At 46.6% G+C, this 15,770-nt stretch overlaps 1 pseudogene; it reads right to left on the reverse strand.

Annotated features, from left to right (window-relative positions):
• Positions 1 to 13,898: 13,898 nt before the first annotated feature.
• On the reverse strand, positions 13,899 to 14,795 carry LOC128107864 (40S ribosomal protein S6-like; annotated as a pseudogene).
• Positions 14,796 to 15,770: the final 975 nt, after the last annotated feature.

Here is a 15,770-nt window from a genome sequence, read left to right on the forward strand (position 1 = left end):
CAAACTCCTAAGTGTGAGTGCTTGTTATAACCCTCTGACATTCTCACTCTCAGCCCGAGACACTGAACTTGCCTGCACTCTTGACTCCGAACTTATAAGGCTTGACTCAAACCTCAAATCCCTTTAGCCTTCTCCCTTCTGCCAGCAGCTGCCCAGATGTGCAGCTTGCCTACTGAAAAGTCATCCAGAAGGAAAGACAGACAAGGGACAAGCAACTTCAGAAGGTTCAGAGGGGGTCTGTAAGAATCTCAGAGCTTGCTGGCCACTTACAAGCTGGGTTAGGTATAGGGAAGAATGGGGGTGTGCGCACGTGTGCATGTGAAAAGTTCCTATTTTGGCTGGGGACTGACTTTGCTGTCAGTGACCACAAGCAGGTGAGTAGTTAGTGAAGGAATGCTTGGTAACTCATAAGCCACCACCAGGGGTCTGCAGGGGGCGGCGTTAGGAAAGCAAGTTTGGAATGTTAATTACTGCAAATCATCACCATTTAACCAGAAAGGGAGGAACTTTTCAGAATGTCCTGGGCATGCTTAACACCTGCTCTAAAATAGTTTCAAATCTAATACAATGATTCTCCCCAGTCTTTTTTTTTTTTTTTTTTTTTTAAGGACAGGGTCTCACTTGTAGGGTTGGTTGACCTTGGATATGTAGAACAGGTTGACCCTGAACTCACAGACATCCACCTATCTCTGTATTTCCAGTGCTGGGATTAAAGGTAAGTGCCGTCACACGTGGCCTGAACACTTCTACAAATGAGACGAAGAATCCACTGGAAGAAGCCCCTAGTTCCCTACTAACTAGAGGGGGAGGGGTGAACTTGGCTTGCACCTAACCCTGGCCTTTGCGTTAAGTTTTTAAGACATTTTATTCATCTGGGTGTTTTGCCTGTATGTATGTCTGTGCACCATGAGTACTTGGTGCCAAACAAAGAGGGTGTCAGATCTCCTGGGACAGACTGTTACAGAGCCACCAGGTAGGTGCTGGGAATTGAACCCACGTCCTCTGCAAGAACAGCCGGTGCTCCTAACTGCTGAGCCATCTCTCCAGGCCCCTTTTCTTTTTTAAATGATAGATTATTATGTGCTCAAATGGATGTTGGGAAGCCGCTTTTTGAGGGCAAGAGGTATACCTGCAATAGTAAGTTTTTTTCCTGCACCGTTCCTCCCAGCGTTCTGTTCTACACCGTGGGCCTCTTGTGCTGTTGGGCTTTGGCCAACTGAATGACAGTTCCTCATTGGAGCTGCACAGAGCCTGCCGGGCAGTCTAAAAGGAGCACAGGCTGAGCCCACCTTAATCACCTTTCTAGGCAGTACAGGAAGAGGTGACTGTCACACAAAATAAGTCTGCGCTAGCGTGGCGAGGCTTCGGAAGTCACTCCGGGGTTCCTGAGGACAAAGACATTCTGTTCTGGGACTTAGACAAATCTAGCCTTTAGGAAGTGTGAAGTCCCTCTCCGAGGGCTACTTTAAGGGATGTTTATGCGGATGTGTCAGCAGGGGAACCCACTGCAGTTTGGACCACCATGCTCTGGAGGGGCTCTCGAGAGCGGGACTCAAGTGCAATTGTCCTGTGTGCACAGCATTTGACGCAGGTGACTCATTTTTTCTCAAAGCAGCCCCACTAGGCAGGCAACTGTCCTCCGTGTGCTGACAGGAAGGGCTCCAGTCTCGGAGAGGCAAGGCTGATCCGCACGCTCTCTGTCATGCCCGATGCACCCCAAGGAAAGACCTCGTTTCCACTCCAGGCTTCCTGCCATTCACAGCTCAGAAGTTGGCTTCCTTGGGACTTTGATCCAATGGAAATCTCATAAGCTTTGCCCCTTGACAAATGAAGTTCAGCTTTTCCCTTCATTATCTTGCTACAACCTGACAGTCTCAGAAGGACCTGGGTCAGTGTTGCTATGGTTACCTTAGCCGGCTAGGGAGGGAGCTGATGAATAAAGCTCCAGGGTTCCCTTTGGCTTCCAGGCTGTGTCCAGAGGTTCTATGGAGAAGAGAAAAAGAGAGAGATGTGTAAAACTCATTTCTTTATACATTAAGCAATAGGGATATTTAATTTGGAAACCACCTAGCTAGCTTGGTCCCTGGGACAACTAGGTATAGTGGGAATGAGTTTTTGTTTGTTTTTAAATGTGGTCCAGGCTGGATTTGGATTTGCTATGTAGCTAAGGATGACCTTGAATTTGTGACCCTCCTGCGTATCACCTGTCGGGTACCCTCCTTACCCCAGGGGCAGCTTCTCACTGTCTCCTCTACTCAACCATGAGCTGTTGGAAGCTCTGGCTGCTTCTCCACCAGGTCCCCATGGACGTGTGGTAGATGTAACCTGGCTGACCTGAGTTGAAACGATTTCAAGTTAGAAGCAGCTGTGTGTGCTTTTTTGACCTGTCTTGGCACAAACTGAATGCCTCCCCTATTTTAAAATTAGCTTGGAGTAGTAAGAAAGCTGGAATAGGAACCTGAGAGCTGATTGAAATCCTGACTCTGCTGCTCTCTAGTTGGAGATTTGGCGCAAGTCTTTCACTCGTATTGGAACTTGAATTTATGGCTTAAATATCATAAGTAGCCTAACTGAAAAGTAGAACTCTTTCATAAAGAAAAACAAAGGAGAGAGTTTGTGTTTTTGTGTTATTGAAAAAAAACGTATTGAGTAAGTTTAGTTATCATGTAGACCTAAAATCTGGCTCTAAGTTTTGAATGCTGTCACTCCTCCAGAAAGCCCTTTTGGGGTTTCCCTTTGTGGTCAAAACCCTCTAAAGGTAACTCCATACTGGATATTCCTATTTGTAGACTGGGGAGGCCTGAAAAATCTTCCTGGTTTGGGCTCTCTTCAATGCCCTTGTTCCTCTCCCCTGGACTTCTGGTCTGAAAGGCCGGATGGGGTGTTCCTCCAGGGAGAAGTTGCACTGATATCTGATGGCTGCAAGGCCAGCCCTAGGTCATCGAAGGCTCGAGGCCTCTCCTCACTTCCAGGCTGGTTGCCCCTTCCTGCCTCTGTGGCTGCATTTGGCCACCTGACCTCATCTGCCTCTAGGGACTTCTCTCCCATCCTGTGGGCTCACTAAGGACATGGACATCTCTCTCGCGCGCATCCTGATGCCAAGATTCCCTGGCACACAGTAAGTGTTCAAGAAGCCCAACTGAGTTGTAGACTTGGGTATGGGACAGGATATCAAACTGCCAAGCGTTAAATTCGTGGCCGGAATCATAATAACTCACTATTGGCTTCTGCTTCAGTGGGCGTCATTCCAAGTACATGGAAATAGCTTTTTGACCGTGCACTTACTAATATTGTAAAAGAAAAACAAGCAAAAGCCACGGAGGCCGGCGCTGGAGGCCAGCGCTGCACAACCCAGGTCGGCAGAGGAGGCACTGGTGTGCTGTGACAGGAACCAGCTTCTTGTCTCAGTGAAAGGAAAAACTCCCTGGAGGTGAATCTCTGAGTCAACAAGTGTGCCCCATCTCACAGCGCCTCCATGACAAAGATGGCTCAGTGACACCTGGATTCCCCCTTCCTGGGCAGCTGGTACCTGCCTTTCTGTGCATCTGCCTCCAGCTTCAGTCACCTCCTGGTTAGGACTCAGTGGGCTCATGGGAGTCTTTTCCGTTCTCACTGTTAAACTGGCAACACTTCCACCATGTGGATGTCTCATTGCGTCTCTGTGATTTGAGCAAAGCCCTTCCTTGCTTCTTGCCTTGTCTAAAGACAGACTTTTAAATAACTGTTCCATTGAGTGAAGCTCACTCCACAGAGTTCGCCCTGTGTATGGGTCTGTTCTCTAGTTCGGTCACAGGACTTGGCCCCCATCACCACTGATTCTAGAACATTCCCATCACTCCCTAAGACACTCATACCCACCAATGCTCACCTCTTCTCCCACCCGCTGGCGGTCCCTGCCTGCTGCTCCTCTGGATCCTTCCATTCTGCACATTGTATCTAGATGGAAAAATGTGGCCTCGTGTGTGTAGCTACTTTTTCTACCACAGTGTTTTCAAGGTTCGTTCATGCATCCATATCAGTACCTCATTCCTTCCTTATGGCCAAATGATATTTCAATGTGTGGATTTGGTTTATTTATATACCCGTTGATGGATATTTCAGTTGTTTCTTCTTTTGGAAAATTTGAACAATGCTATTGTATACAGTTGTGTAAGAAAACGATTTTAGTTATTTGTGTAACTACTGATGAGTAGAATTCCTAGGCATTTGTCATTTAAGGAATGGTTTCAGTGTCTTAAGTGTGGGACAAGGCTTCTATACAGTTAAGGCAAATGCAGACCACTGGGGTCTGAAAAGGGTTCCAGTAGAGTTCTAGAACCCTCTCCTCTCTCTTGGATCATCATACTTGGACATTTCCTGTAGCCCTCCCCCTGACACAGCCAGCCTTTAACCTGTGAATGGAGACAATCCATCCAAGCTTTCCTTAAACAACTAGGAATTCTTTAGTGAAGAAATCAAAAAGCCCTGTTCTTATGGAACTCGTATTACAGTGGGATAAAACAGGCAAACAAATGCAATTCTATTAATAGGCATACGTGTGTATAGATGGCCATCTACCAAAACCGCTTCCTTAGCCAGTATGGAATTATTCCTGTCCTAGCAGTTGCAAAGATCACATTTTCTGTTTCTCTCTATCCAGGCGTGGTCATGTGATTAACCTTTGGCAGTGAGATGTGAACAGCAGAGACCAGTGTCTTCTAGACGAGGCCTTTAAGAAACAGGTGGGCTTTCTTCAGACTCTTTCTCTCTGTGTTTTGGGTACAGGCGACTTTGAGACAACCGGAAATGGCAGGCCCACAAGATGTGAGGAACCTGGGGCCCAAATCACCGTGTGGAAGAAGGTTGTTGGCTCACCTGGAATGCCACAGTGACATGGACAGACAAGCTAACTGCCAGTGGATGACCTCTGAAATGTTGGGGTCACTTCTTAAAGCAACTAGTATTTCCCTAATAATATTGAAATTGAGAGGACTTTCCTGTCAATTATAATCAGCCAGGTCCATATTTTCTGGAAACATTTAATATACTCTGACATTTGCTTCCGGCTTGATGTCTTTTGTATCAGGATCCTCTAAGGCAGTGGTTCTCAACCTGTGGTTCTTGACCCCTTTGGGGGGTCGCATATCAGATATCAGATATTTACATTACAACTCATAACAGTAGCAAAAGTACAGTTCTGAAGTAGCAATGAAATAGTTTTATGGTTGGGGGTCACCACAACATGAGGAACTGTGTTAAAGGGTCACAGCATTGGGAAGATTGAGAACCACTGGGCTAAGCCAACATTTTCCCCACAATTTTTCTACCCATCCAGAGTATTTCCCAAAACATGCTCAGTAGAGCTGGCAAACTGAGAAGGACCAGGCATTGGGGGATGGGGGAAGGGAGAGGGTATATATTATATTATTATATTAATAATCTTCCTCTACCACTTCCCAAGTCTTCTCACCAATCACACAGTTTTGTGTCTCTTGTCAGACACTTCCTATCTGGAGTTCTACAACTGTCAAATATATCTAGCAGAGATCTACGTAAGCGAGGGCACCTGTTCTCGCAAAGCTGGTCTCTGTGTATTCACAACTGCCACTTCCTGCGTGTGGAAAACCAATTAGCCCACGTAGGGACCAGGGACGGAATTACGCCACACCAGGAAGAGCGATGCTTCCCAGGTTGAACTTTAAGGGTCTCTTCTCTTTCCCCACATCTTCTCCAGGCTCTCCTTCCTCCCCCTCTTCCTCTTCTTCCTTAGCACCACCACCTTATCTCCACCTTCCCATCTTCAGAGAGTCTTCTAGCTCTCTCTCAAGTTTGGGGTCTTCACTTCACTTCTAGGTTTCGCTCTTTTTTTTTTTCCTTACTTGAAGCATTAAGATTTCCCACTGTGCCCCCTAACGGTAATCACCACAACACACATGGTCTTCCACTGGACCTACTGTCCTTAAAATAGAGCACGGGGGTTTATAGAGAGCCAGGAGCTCATCCTAGTAGACATTCAAATCATGACTCTTTTCTGTCTTTCAGCGTCTGCAACATCTGCCACAGTCTAGACATTCCATGCACCCACATCAAATTGGACCAACGGTGCCTGGAAGTACATTAGAAACACAGAATTTACTGGAAGGAGGCACAAGTTAGTTTAAAAAGAATGCGTTGTGATGGCGGCTAGCTATCTTTTCTTCTCAGTGAGTTTAAATAGAGTCGGACATGGTAGTCCAATCCTGTAGTCTCTTAGTACTTGGGATGCGGACACTGGGTTGGATCTAGAGTTTGAGGCCAGCCTGGGCTACATAGTGCATTTCAGGCCACTTTGGGCTACAAAGCAAGAAGCTGTCTCAAACAAAACCCAAACTGAAACCGAAGCCCAGGCGATTCAGCTGGTGGTGTAGAAGGAAGGGCTGCTCTGCCGTGCCCTGCAGCCAGCAGACAGCAGCAGGTGCTCTTGTCCTTGCGGCAGATGTTTCTGGGAGAGCTTGTTTCCTGTTTAGTTCACGGACACCTGCACTTTTGCATGTTCTTGCTCAGACCCAGCATTTCTCATTCTAAGGCTTCATTCCCCCGCCCGGGCCCCTCTCCCCGCCGCCCCAGGAGTGCTTGAATCTCCAAACTGAGCTGAAGCCCTTCCTCACACTTCTAGAGAGGGACCAATCTTTTAAGGGTTTCGGAGTCTGTAGACACATGAGCCATGGTTCAGGCGGTCCTGCTTCTCTGAGTTGAGATTTCCATTTTCCTCCACTTGATTACTGCCGTTAGACTCTGTTGACATCTCCATGCGGCAGGCAGTACACTCGGCATCTTTATATTTTATCTCGGGGATGCACACGATTGTTCTAGGAGTTAGCTACTGTACTGACCCCATTCAGCCAGGAGGAGACTGAGGGAGTAAACAATTCCTCCGAGGCCATGTGGTGAGTAAGTGGACAGTGTTCCCTCCAGGTCTTTCGGACTCCAGAGTTCCGTTCTCTTGGCCACTGTGTTCCGCAGCAGAGGGCGGAACCCCTGACTTGCTCAGCCACCGTGTAACATTAGGAAGCAAATCCGTGTTCTGTTGCCTCGTGGAGTCCCCCAGCGGGGTGACCAGGGCTGGTTCAGGCTCTTGATGAAGGGGCAGGTCTGCTTTGAAAGTGGATTTGGGGGAGTGGAAGAAAAAGGAGGATTGCCAGACTGCATAGAGCATACTCTTAACTATTTTCTTAATGTGTGTGGACGTTTGCCTGCATGGATGTCGGTGTGCCAGACGCATGCAGTGCCTGTGGAGACCAGAGGAGGCCTTGGATCCCCTGGGCCTGGAATTCCACAGTTGTGAGTCATCCTGAGTGTGCTGGGAATGAATCTTAGGTCCTCTGGAAGGGCAGTCAGTGCTCTTAACTGCTGAGACAACTGGAGCCACACATTTAGCACATTCTAATCCCATGACTGAATGTTTTTGTTTGTTTGTTTTTTTAGTGTTTCAGTAATGTTCCTTGGAGTGATAGCAGAATCTTCAAATTTTCCATTCAGAAGCAATTTAACAGTGTATTGCTCATTTCCCACCTCTAGGAAAAATGAGAGAAGTGACCCTGGGGTCTGTTTCCTCCCTCTCTGATGGAGATTGGGAGCACAGGGCAGATGGACAACCGAGAGGCTTATTGTGGACTAGCTTTCGAAGTCAGAGTGAGAGCCGGGCGGTGGTGGCGCATGCCTTTAATCCCAGCACTCGGGAGGCAGAGGCAGGCGGATCTCTGTGAGTTCGAGGCCAACCTGGTCTCCAAAAGCGAGTTCCAGGAAAGGCGCAAAGCTACACAGAGAAACCCTGTCTCGAAAAACCAAAAAAAAAAAAAAAAAAAAAAGAAGTCAAAGTGAGGCTTCAGGCTCCAGCACGCCCAGGATAGAAGAAAACCAAGGGTGTTGTCTCTCCCCTGGGACCGTGTTCATTACTGCTGACCCATCTAGACCAGGCTGGCTCCAAGGTTTCCTGTGAAGGACATTGGTAGGAGACATGCCCAGTGATGGTCTCTTGGGGCTTTGAGGGTTGGTTTCAGCAGAAGTGGTGAGAAAATAACTCAGAATAGGAGTTGCCTACATGAATCTGCCCTTTGGCCAGGCAGTGGTGGTGCACACCTTTAATCCCAGCACTTGGGAGGCAGAGGCAGGGGGATCTCTGTGAGTTCAAGGCCAGCCTGGTCTACAGAGCAAGTTCCAGGACAGGCACCAAAACCACACAAAGAAACCCTGTCAGAAAAAAAAGAAAAGAAAAAAAAATCTGCCCTTTATATATCATTTTCCCCTTCCATGGTGGCACCTGGCTTATTTTCCAGTCTTTATCGGTTGTGTAGACTGACTTTGGCCCCAGCTCCTCACTGTCTCCGGTAGTCACCAATTCCTCATGCAGCTGTGTGCTTCCTCCCTCCCTTGTCCGTTGATTCTGCATCTGCTGTGTGTCTTGTTTCAGTCAATGGGCTGTAACAGACACGTAAGCAAGGACCTGACGTAGTTTTGCACAGTTAGGTGTCTTTTGTCATGTGCTTTCCAGCATACACCAGGCTAGCCCACTGACCTAAAGAGAACAAGAGATACACAGGGCAGGGTAGATTGCAGTTGGTCCCACTCAGCCTACATCAGATTGTATCTGGCCACTACATAAATAAATGAGGAAAATGTATGCATATTCCTGTGAGCCTCATTGTAATAACTGACTGCTAAACCAGTACGTTTCTTCTAACGCACTCCCAATGTTCTCTTCGCTTGAAGCTGTGAGTCAAAGGATTTCCCAAGCCTTGGTTAGGATCTGTGTTTGAATCTATATGTTTTCAACTCCAGAAGGCTACCTCTAAGTCTTGAGGGTGAGGGGGGGAGATGTGGCAAGCCTAGAAAGGAAGCATTAGGAGATAAGAATCCTTGTGGGAAAAGAATCGGTTACTGAAGAAATAGGTAGTTATGAAATGAGCCACTCTATTTGATCTTTAGGTTAGATCTTCTGAGTGTTCTTCTCTTATGGGATATACCGGGTCTGTGTGGGCAGAACTTTTAGATGTGCCAGGAATTTGCACAATCTGAAATGTGAGATGATGGAGGCTGTAGCTAGAGAGCTTTCTCTCTGGGCCCCGCCAAGCCCCGGTAGTCCGACAGCCCACTTATAAAATAAACACACAGACGCTTATATTATTTAAACTGTTTGGCCTAATGGCTCAGGCTTCTTGTTAACTGTTCTTATATCTTAAACTAACCCATTTCTATTAATGTATACTTTGCCACATGGCTCGTGGCTTACCGGTACCTTACATCTTCCTTGTCCTGGCATTGGCTGGCAGTGTCTCCCTCTCTGCCTTCCTGTTCTCTCAATTCTCCTCTCTGTTAGTCCCACCTATACTTCCTGCCTGGCTACTGGCCAATCAGTGTTTTATTTATTAACCAGTCAGAGCAACATATTTGACATACAGAACATCCCACAGCAGGAGGCTCCATGTGAACCTCAAGTCCAGAGACAACACAGAAGCCATCAAACCCTTTCAGGGGACGGCAGAATATCTATGTTGTGATAGATACACATACATATGGAAAATACAGAAAACAATGAAGAAAGTGAGAAACGTCTTTACCCAAAGATAATTACAACTGGCATTTAGAATTTCCCCTGACTTTTTTTGAGACAGGGTTTCTCTGTGTAGCCTTGGCTGTCCTGGAACTTGCTCTGTAAACCAAGCTGGCATTGAATTCAGGGATCCACCTGCCTCTGCCTCCCGAGTGCTGGGGTTAAAGGTGTGTGCCACCATGTCCAGCTTCACCTTGTTTTCTTACCAGGGACCTACGACAGTTTGTATTTCACTTCTCTTTTGTACTTACTCTTTGAGATTCTGCTGATAAAGCAAAAAAGCCCCAAACTAAAACCAACAGCAACAACAAACCATTTTTCTGCTGTATATGCTTTGAGTATCTAACTGAAGCAGCTGGAAGAGGAAGAGAGGCCTGGGGACGAAGCCATGGTGTGTGTGTTGTGGGAGGGTTGTCAGCCATGGAAGCAGGTTTCACTCAACTCAAGCAGGCCCTGGGCTTTGCCCGGCAATTTGACTGTAGCTTTCTTCTCCCTCTTCAATTTCTGCAGATCTCCTTAGTGTTGCACAAAATCTAAATGGTCTTATAGTAAAAACCCAGAGCCAGACACTGGGGTAAATGCTGAAAGATCAGAGAGATAAAGCAAGCCACTAGAGAAACTTCTCACCACTACCGAATCCTCAAGCAGAATGGAAGGCGAGATCCTATCTCCACGAATCCTTGGACTGAAAAGGCTCTGGTTCCTGTCTCCTCACGCCTTGTATGCCTTTCTCCGCCCAGCTGGTTCACTTCTTTCCTAGTGCTGGGATTAATGGCGTGTGTGCTTCCCAAATACTGGTAGCAAAGGCATGAGATCTCATGTGCCTGGATTAAAGGCATGTGACTCCCAAATACTGAGATTAAAGGTGTGTGCCACCACTGCCTGGCTCTGTTTCTCTCCCAGACTGAATCTGTCTAGGAGAGAAAATAGTCCAGGGTGGCTTTGGACTCACAGAGATCCAGATGGATATCTGCCTCCCGAGTGCTATGATTAAAGGTATGTGCCACCACTGCCTAGCCTCTGTGTTTAATCTAGTGGCTGGCTGTGTCCTCTGATCCTCAGGCAAGCTTTATTTGATACACAATATATCACCACACCATAGTCCATTTTTCATTGAGAAAGAAGGTCAAATGATGTGGGAGTCTAGCTCTGGCCTGCTCCCACCTTTGAAGGGTTCTTGGGTGGAGGAGAGAGACATAAGAAAATATCAGATAGAAAGAGAGACCTAGATGACAAAAAGAAAGACAGAAACACAGGATAGCTTCAGGAGGGCCTGAGTCAATACTTAACAGCCCAGAGATTTATTCAAAAGGGCTTTTTATAATATGCCAAGGGGAGAGGCAAAAGACCGCCCCCTTGCAAGATCAAAGCACATAGTACAGCCAAGTGTAGACCCTTCCAAACACCTGGTAAACACACCCGTGGCCAAAACATCTCCTTATGCAGCCCTGATGGGTGAAGCAAGCTCAGATTCTCGGACCCTGAGTTAAGGTCTCACTAGATAGTCTCTGTGGGCCTCCACAAAATGGAATGTAACTTCTATAACGTTTCTTCACCATCTGGCTTGTATGTGCCCATTTAGTCCACCCTTTCTGTGACTGTCGTGTGGTGTTGGCTACATCTGCTTACCTCTCCTCCACCTAAGAAAGACTTTGGAGTCTTTCTCCAGTGTCCCCATTCACATACAAACATGATACCTTTTCATCTTTTTTCTTTCGTTTTGCTTTGGGGGCACGGTGTTGCTACATTGCTCAGGCTTCTCTCAGACTCCTGCTTCAAGGGATCTTTTTGCCTCATCCTCCAGAATCACTGGGATGACAAATGTGTTTCACCATGTTCAGCCACCCCTCAGCTTTCAAAAAAGAAAGCACAGTTCGAATTCTTCACTGGTTCTGAACCTATTAGTGCCTGTTTACCCCTTTACAGCAGAAGTCCTTAGAAGGTTGCCCCCACTCACTGTCCATGCTTCCTCTCTTCCCATTCTACCAAACCACAATTGTCTTCACTGAGAGAATCATCACAAGGCCACTGATGACCCCCGACCCCAGGTTTCCAATGGTCTATGCATTTTCTTCAACTTCACATTGACACGTTCCTGAGGACTTACTTCACCTTGGCTCCTGGGATACTATGGAGTTGCATTCTGCTTGCTGTTGGACATTTCTAGTCTTTACTGTCCCTCATATCTCTTTTATCTCAAGGTTAGAGGCCATGTGGTCAGCCCCTGGTCCTCTGCTCCTCTTTCCACACACTCGTTCCCTTTAGCCTCGTGATTTTCAAGGCTGTCTGTAGGATTGCTGGTAACTTCCACCTCATCCTTTCCCTGAACTTCAAACTCCTGTGCTGGAGTGCCTGCCTGCTTTGGCATTTGGCGCTCACAGGCTCTCCAAGCAAACATGTCTCAACAAACACCTGATTCCATCCGGGCCCAGAATGTGTAGCCTTCCTCGGGCTAATTCCTTCCTTCTGCTTGTTAAGGCTGAAATCTGTGGTGTCAACTTTGATTCTTCATTCCTTTGGTACTCTTGACCCAAACTGTGTAGGGATCTGTTGACTCCACCTCTGTGTACCTACAGTATACTACCAACCTGGTTCACACCACTGTCTTCCTCACATAGATTGTGGCCAAACCTCCCAGCTAATCTCTGTATGCTAAGCTTTCCCCACACTTGCATCCCAGATCTATCTTCCATGCAGATGCTAGACTGACCACATATAATTCTCAAATCACCTTCCTGCGGCTTCCCACCCATTCCACAACAAAGCTGAGGCCCTGGTTTACGAGACTCATGGCCACTACACCCTTGCTCATTGGTCTCTAGCTCTGAGATCTCTTCAGCATTGCCCTCCACACAATGTGCTTGTACTTCAGGGCCTTTGGGAGAAACGTTGCGCCCACAGTGGGGGTCCTCTGCTTTCAGCTTCCTTCCTTCATTGCCTGCTTGGGCTCTATCCTGGGGAGTGATGTGTTGGAGAAGCCTTGGCAGAGGCTTCTAGATAGCCAACTAGATGAAATAGGGACATTGAGAGCCCTGCTGATTGGATGGAGCTGCTAAAACTCAGAGCTTGTCCCAGGAGAGAAGCACTCGGCGTTCTACACCTTGGTCCACAGAGAGCAAAGCTAGCTGAGACTCATGGCAGGATTAATTTGTATTCCTCTAACGGCCACTTCCCCTCCTCCTGAATGATGGGTAGCGAGATGATGGGGGAATAAGAACAATAGTTTGTAAAAAGAGTGGGGAACTAGGTAAAAGTATTCAGATCTCTTTTCTGTGCCGCAGATTTCCTGCCTGCCAAGAGCCTGAGGGGGTAGGAAGGGAAGAGGGTGCCAACTGGGACTTTATACTCTGGCTATTAGTAATTAAGATACTCCGAAGTTTAGTTTCCTCCTGGGAGGTCTTGTCTCACCAAGTACACTGGAGGATCCCGTGCCCACCGGAGTCTTCATCCAGGGCCGAAGAAGCAGCTAGGAATCCAGTTAAAGATGAGTGTTCATCTTCTCGATTTTTGTTCTGAATTCTAAGGGGGAGTCAAAACTGTCAAGCAACCTCTAGCCTGGAAGAAAAGATTCTTGTGATACTCTTGAGAGTCAAGAGAGAGGAAAAAAGCCAGAATAAAGCAAGGAAGAGACAAATGAGCAAAAGAACACAAGCTGAGAAAGTGTTTATCTAGGATGAGGAGGACTCTGTCATTAATACCACCTGAGGAAGGGCATTTCAAATTTCTACTTTATTTACTTACTCAATGGGTGTATTATTCGAATTTTTTTTCATCTAGATTTGTAAAGGGGGACTCTGCAAGTGCTAGATGGAGGCTCAGGAGTATTGGCTAGTCATCTTAGCAGCTGCAAGTCTGGGAAGGAGTCTGTTTATTGGAATGGAGGTGGAGTGTAGGGGCGGAAACCACCGGATAGATAGTCTTGGGACATCAGAGGAGTGAGCCCCACAGCACTAAGTGAAGGTCACTGTAAAATGAAATTATGTCCCTGGGAAACATGGAGCTACATCAATGGCTTTAGTAACTCCCCTACCTGACCCAAGCATTCTGGACTGTGTATTTGTCTAGCATTCAGCCCTCTATAATTACTACCCCAAATCAACAGTCAATTAAGAAAAAGTCAGCAACACATTTCAACTTCTGCTTTCACCCAGATGAGGTAGAATGGACGGACAGATCTTTCATGTGCCTGAAGTAGCAGGAAACAGACAAGATGTGATACTATTTATCATCATCATCATCATCATCATCATTTGATTTAAATTTTTTTGAGATTCAAGATCCGATCATTTATTTGTTACTCTTTAAGACTTAATTTTGAGTGCGCTTAGACTTAAAGTGCTCTCAGGGCAGACAATCTGTGTCTCTTGGTGATCTGCTCATGGTGGTTTTCTTTGACTTCTTTCATTCCCTTGGCCAAAAGATTAGCATATCCTGCAGCCTCCTTGTTTTTCTTAGTTCTCTTGTCTCTGTCTCTCTCTCTCTTTGAGATAAGCTCTCTCTATTAGTCCTGGCTGTCCTGGAGCTATGTGGACTAGGCTGGCCTCAAACTCAGAAATCTCCTGCTTCTGCCTTTGTTGTGCTGGGATTAAAGGCGTGCACCATCACACCTGAGCCCCAGTGCATTGTTTCTTCAGAGAAACACATCAATCGGCATTTGTGTTACAGGGCATATAGAGTAACAAAACACTGAATCCTGGATGCTTTGGTCCTGGACTTCTTACCTTCTTGGTTTAAGGACTTGCTGACAGCGTATTGGTAGACATCATCATCTTTAGAGAGATTGAGAACCTTTTGGTTTCTGCTAGCTCATTTGGGTCCCAACTGCCAAGGCACAGTGGTATCTGTTGATCCTGGCATATCTCTGTCTCTTTGCTTCTGTCTCTCTCTGTCTCTGTCTCTCTCCAGTAACCAAGTTGAGAACACTCAGCATCCCCAATGCATCTGCAAACAGATTTGCGCTTCCTCTCTTCAGTTCCCCTTGGTCTACAACAAGAATGTCCCTCACTAAACAGCAGGTGCACTCTGCCGTGGGTCAAGACACCTTGCTTCACGGGAAAACCTTGTCATTTCCACTGACGCAGACCACATAACCCTTACACTCTTCACCTGGAGCATCAGCAGCTACTTCTGTGGCCATATTATCATAGAAAGTATGAAGTTTGTGTTCATTGTCTACTCCAATGAGTTTCCAACAGTTGGTGGCTGGAAAGGAGATATTCAGCTTCATCTTGACAAAGCTGACTGCCTAGAAGATGCAGACACTACTGTTTTTAGGATACTGGCTCACAGATCAGGCAATGGAGGACTGAGGTCTCTGAGACACAGTTCTTCATAGTCTCCGTTATTGTCTAGAGTTTCCAAGTGGTGGTGGATTGGAGGTGGTAAGCTAAGCTCAGGAGTCTCAGAGTTAAGACGCTAGATCTGAGAGTTTGAGGAAGGGAGACTGTGCAGGGAGAGAACTGTGGAGGTCAGCAGAGGGGCCCCTGGTAGATTAAGGCAAGCACTGGTCACTGGGTAACAAAGCAGATGGGTGAGGAGACTAGCAAAGAACCACTCAGAAGGGATGCGGAGGGAGATTCCCCAACAACTGTATCAGAACCATTAGCTATCCTTGGGGCTGGAGAGATGGCCCAATGGATAAAAGCAATTCGGCTCTTCCAGAAGACCCGAGTTTAGTTCCCAACACTCACATTGGGTGGCTCACAACCACATATAACTCCAGCTCCAGGGTGCCCAAATCCCCTTCTGGCCTTTGTGGTCTCTCATACACAACTGTGTGCCATACAGTCACCCCCCCCACCACACACACACACACACACACACACACACACACACACACACACACAGAAAAAATAAAAAACTTAAAACTCCCAAATCTCTAAATAGCCAATGAATGTGAACAAAACCAAATCGTGATGTTAAACTATGAGAAGAAAATACGGCCTCCTTTTGATCTTAGGTTAGGCAAAGATTTCTTAGGTACAATACTGACAACAATATCCTTAACATATCAAAACGATATCGGCTTTATTGATAATGACACAAAACTGGTACAGGTGTCATGTCGGTCTCTTTGGTTTTCGTCATCTTAAGTGGTGGAAAAGGATGTTGGGAATGTGTTAGTAATGCCCTTTGAAGTTCTGAATTTTACTGGAGTCCAACTTACCTTTTATTGATTTTTGTACTCTTGCTCTCATATAAG

Source organism: Peromyscus californicus, unplaced genomic scaffold (assembly GCF_007827085.1).
Source record: "Peromyscus californicus insignis strain IS unplaced genomic scaffold, ASM782708v3 Scaffold_12__1_contigs__length_115047231, whole genome shotgun sequence".
Taxonomy (NCBI): Eukaryota; Metazoa; Chordata; class Mammalia; order Rodentia; family Cricetidae; genus Peromyscus; species Peromyscus californicus.